This window comes from Mytilus trossulus, chromosome 4, assembly GCF_036588685.1.
Source record: "Mytilus trossulus isolate FHL-02 chromosome 4, PNRI_Mtr1.1.1.hap1, whole genome shotgun sequence".
In the NCBI taxonomy this organism is placed as follows: Eukaryota; Metazoa; Mollusca; class Bivalvia; order Mytilida; family Mytilidae; genus Mytilus; species Mytilus trossulus.
The window spans coordinates 67,733,536-67,738,693 of record NC_086376.1 but is presented as its reverse complement, the minus strand read 5'-3'; the positions used below and the strand labels follow the sequence as shown (position 1 = coordinate 67,738,693).

At 30.1% G+C, this 5,158-nt stretch overlaps 1 long non-coding RNA gene across 1 annotated transcript; it reads left to right on the top strand.

Moving 5' to 3' along the window:
- The first annotated feature begins 3,522 nt into the window (after positions 1-3,522).
- On the top strand, positions 3,523-4,905 carry LOC134714132 (uncharacterized). The gene is made up of 3 exons (XR_010106495.1): positions 3,523-3,591; positions 4,103-4,167; positions 4,402-4,905. It is a non-coding gene; the product is annotated as an uncharacterized LOC134714132 (long non-coding RNA).
- Positions 4,906-5,158: the final 253 nt, after the last annotated feature.

Below are 5,158 nucleotides of genomic sequence, written 5' to 3'. Positions count from 1 at the left end.
TTAAGCTTGTATTACAGATTGATGAGCCCAGATGAAAGTACAGTCCTACACCTGAAGGAAGATTGTTTCATTTTAGTTGCCAGATAATGATGATGTAAGTATTTGGTCATTACAATTGTGTTTAAACTAAAAAAAAAAAAATTATCTAATAAAAGTCAGTTTTTCCTTTGACAGACCGTTTGAAATTTTATTACAAAATTGTCCCTTATGTCTTTTTAAAATTTATTCTCTAATGAAATATAATTTTAATTTTAAAAGAATTATTGTTATTGTAAATAGACTGATTCTCAAAATTTAGGATTTGAAATAAAACATGCTTCACATTAATTTCTGAGTTAATTATTACAACAAACAGACTTAATATTGACAATTTGGATATTTACATATTTATTTTCATTTTAATTGGGAAAATATGACTATGTTTAGATTGTTTGTTCAAAATATATACATCAGATTGTTTTGGTTAGCCACCACATTCGATAATTATCTGCATACAATAATTTCAGAATTAATGATGTTATCATTATTAAAACAGTCTTCATGATACTGATTATCATTTAAATGAAAATGGTTCATGAATTATAGGCAAAAGAGCTGATGCATAGACACAGAAAATTGCGCCATTGACACAGATCTGGATAAGAAGCTTAAATTTAGGAAGGACCATGCTAGTTTCAGTCAAGATGGCAGATGAGAAGCAACTCCATGGAAGATGTGTACTTAGATCTTCAACCAAGTCTGAGGCTTTGTCATGTAAGCAATCAAGCAGCAGCTGGAATGAAAATTAATTATTACATTGATCTTCAAACAAGTCTGAGGCTTTGTCATGAAAGAAATAATGCAAGTATATTCAAGCCAATTAATTCTTTACCTTATCAGGGAAAATGTGTTAAGTCTATAAGGATTATCTATATGGCAACATACATTTTTTGTTATTTTGCACATTCACAACACTCAAAAATAGATGTTCATAATATCAGTTTGATAAATGTTTTTTTCCGGTACATGAATAAAATTTAATGCCATGAAAAGTAAATCCTGATAGAATCTTCACTTCAAGGGAGACTTACGTACAATAAACAGTAAAAGTGTTTCTTTCAGTGGGAGATAACTCACTATTACACAATCAGAATACAGAATAGATTAATAAAAATTTAGGTTGGCAATTTAACAAATTTGTAAAATATATAATTTGTGTAAATTTTAATTCTTTTTTAGGTTATAAAACAGTGCCAATGTTTTCATGAAGGGGAGTAAGACTTGTGGTATAATATATTTTAAATACAAGTACGTATATAATTCCTCTATTTAAACAAATTTTATCATCATAAAATACCGTATAGGGGGTTATTTTCGCGGATGTAAAATTTCGCGATTTTCATTGAATAAGGTATATGAAAAATTTTGGCGTTATTATTTTGGTGGATTCAACATTTTTAACATTACCTTTGCATGTACACTTTTAAATTGGCGGAATTTATTTTGGCGATTTTGTTCTATCCGCGAAAATAAGCGAAAATTTACACCCCGCAAAAATAACCCGCTATACGGTACTTAGTTTACAGGGGGAAAACAATTTGCATTAGTCTTAAAGTTGCAAGAGGTAAAATGTTTTTTTGTTGTTGACTAAAGGTTCTAAAATTTTGAATTGATCACACGAATGTCATTGTAATAAGTTGTATGCAGGCTTTGGCTAAACAACAAAATGAAGTACAAGTACCAATAAAATTACAATTGTTCACCCAATAAGACGCTGAAAATGGCTCCATTGATGTACTGTCAGGATATGAAGTTTGAAGGAATGTCTAATTCATTTATAATGACCAACAGCAGTCTTATAAATATTATCTAATTGATTATTTTAGTTTTTGTTCAAGTAGCAGGCCAGTCCAAAGTTTCAGTCCAGATGGCAGATGAGAAGCAACTCCATGGAAGATGTTTACTTAAATCTTCAACCAAGTACGAGGCTTTGCCATGTAAGCAATCAAGCAGCAAGGATAGCAGCTGGAATGAAGATTAATTATTACATCGATCTTCAAACAAGTCTGAGGCTTTGTCATGAAAGAAATAATGCAAGTATATTCAAGCCAATTTGTTTTGTACATTATCATGGAAAACAGTTTGATAAATGTTTTTCAGGTACACCAATTAAATTTTATACCATGAAAAGTAAATCCTGATAGAATCTTTACTTCAAGGGAGACTAGTACAATAAACAGCAAAAGTGTTTCTTTCAATGGGAGATAACTCACTATTACCCAATCAGAATACAGAATAGATTAATAAAAATTTAGGCTGACAATTTAACAAATTTGTAAAATGTATAATTTGTGTCAATTTCAATTCCTTTTTAGGTTATAAAACAATGTCAATGTTTTCATGAAGGGGAGTAAGACTTGTGGTATAAGATATCTTAAATACAAGTACGTATATAATTTCTCTATTTAAACAAATTTTGTCATCATAAAATACTTAGATTACAGGGGGAAAACATGCACTAGTCTTAAAGTTGTAAGAGGTCAAATGTTTTTTTGTTGTTGGCTTAAGGGTTCTAAAATTTTGAATTGATCACACTGATGTCATTGTTAAGACTTGTATGCAGGCTTTGGCTAAACCACGAAATAAAGAACCAACAAAATTACAATTGTTTACCCAATAAGACGCTGAAAATGGCTCCATTAATCCAGGTCAGGATATGAAGCTTGAAGGATTATATATAAAAAGATGTGGTATGATTGCCAATGGGACAACTGTCCACAAAAGATCAAAATGACAGACATTAACAACTATATGTCACCGTACAGCCTTCAACAAGGATCAAAACCCAGAACACATAGTCGGCAATAAAAGACCCCGATAGGACAATGAAATACAATTCAAATGAGAAAACTAACTGTTTATTTCATTTATATTGACCAACAGCAGTCTTGTACATATAATCTAATTTATAATTTTAGTTTTTGTTTTGTTCAAGAAGCCGGCCAGTCCCAAGTTTCAGTCCAAATAGCAGATGAGTAACAACTCCATGGAAGATGTTTACTTCGATCTTTAACCAAGTCCGAGGCTTTGCCATGTAAGCAATCAAGCAGCAAGGATAGCAGCTGGAATGAAGATTAATTATTACATTAATCTTCAAACAAGTCTGAGGCTTTGTCATGAAAGAAATAATGCAAGTATATTCAAGACAAATTTTATTAGTTCTGTACATTATCAGGGAAAATGTGATAAAGTCTAAGGATTATCTATAAGGCAACACACATTTTTATTATTTTGCACATTTACAACACACAAAAATAGATATTTATCAGTTTGATCAATGTTTTTCTGGTACACGAATAAAATTTTATACCATTTAAAGTAAATCCTGATAGAATTTTAACTTCAAGGGTGACTAGTACAATAAACAGCAAAAAGGTTTCTTTCAATGGGAGATAACTCACTATTATGCAATCAGAATACAGAAAAGATTAATAAACATTTAGGCTGGCAATTAAAAAAATTTATAAAATATCTTCTTTTTAGGTTATAAAACAGTGCCAATGTTTTCATGAAGGGGAGTAAGACTTGTGGTATAAGATATCTTAAATACAAGTACGTATATAATTCCTTTATTTAATTTTTTTTTTATCATACTGTCAATAAATAGAAACAAACAATCAGCTATCACTGGGCTTGAAAACGTATGGTCAGTAGTGATTTAATGTTTAATTTATTAGTACCGCGGTAATTGAAAATCATTTTTGCTATGTCAACTCCAACAAGATATAGATCTTTGTCTGGACCATTAGCAGTAGTGTAAAAAATAAGAAATGTAACTTTCAATTATTACAACCAAGTTAACAATGAATATTTTTTGTGCACATTTATGTTTAATTAATTTTTCCGTTACTTCTTGTGTTTTGTACAATGTTCCAAAGCATGCTTAGTGTGAGACTCACAACAAAATCAAAATATAGAATGTAATGACTTAGAGGTATTGAAAAAGCAGTGGCACACGTTGTATAGATTAAGACTATGAATTTCTATATATAATGTACATAAGTATACCAACAGTGATATTCCTTTTTTACTAGTTTGAATGACTAAGCATTTTATTTTTCAGGTTAGCATTACAGCTTGTTGTTACAGATTGGTGTTGGAAATGGCTATTAGAGTTGACTTTTAAAGGTAGAGAACTATTTTATAGATTTATAGAATTTTCTATGTACATTCCCATGTGATTTTTATAATCTTTTTACAATTTAATATTTTCTGGAATGACCTGTCAAGTTTTAGGAAGGGAAAAACTATTATTTTGAAAAGGTTCTGCTTTAATTGTTATTCCAAGTAAATTTGCTATTTTTTGCCTATTTCAGTTTCGTAGAATATGACAGAAAATTGAAAAGTGTATTTCTTTTTTAGATAACAATTACTGTGGCGGAAGGATATAATTATGTGATGAATTCTCCGTCCTCCTTAGAGATGTTGTGAAGGTTCTTAACATGTTGACAGCTAGGGACTCTCTCTTCACAAGACATCAGATTTAACATCACCATTCTGACACTGGACATGGCTGCCAATTTGTACATGCTGCACTACCAAACAGACACCTTACTTTTGCAAGGATTTTACTGCCAGTCTGAAGAAGACCAAGAGTGACCATATTTCCCTTTGGGGTCTTTCTAACTCTATGGGACAGTTTCCAATATGAACGGTTCATATAAATCTTGCATAAACAAGAGAAAGAATGTAGTTGATAAATTCTAAAATAATTAATATAAAGATTCTCCATTTTCAACAAGAGTGGAAGTTTTAATTAAGGTTAATGTATTGTTTTTTGAAATTCCACTCAACTTTCTTTTTCTCTGTACCATTAAATTCTATTGATTTTTTATTATTGTGGCTCAACAGATAAAATGTTTCTTATTAAGTTAACATTTACATTGGTTAAGAATCGAGAATCTAAAAATAACAAAAATATTATAAATAATTTTAGTATAGCAATGAGTTTATATGGAAATCAAAAATATTATTGTCAAATTTGGTATATTGATACATTCAAGAGATTACATGTAGCAATATGTGAGTAATCCTTATTAACTACCATTCACAGACATTTCTTGACTAAATATCAAGTCTATTGCTACAGGTAGTTGACTCAGTTGTAATGGATCATAAG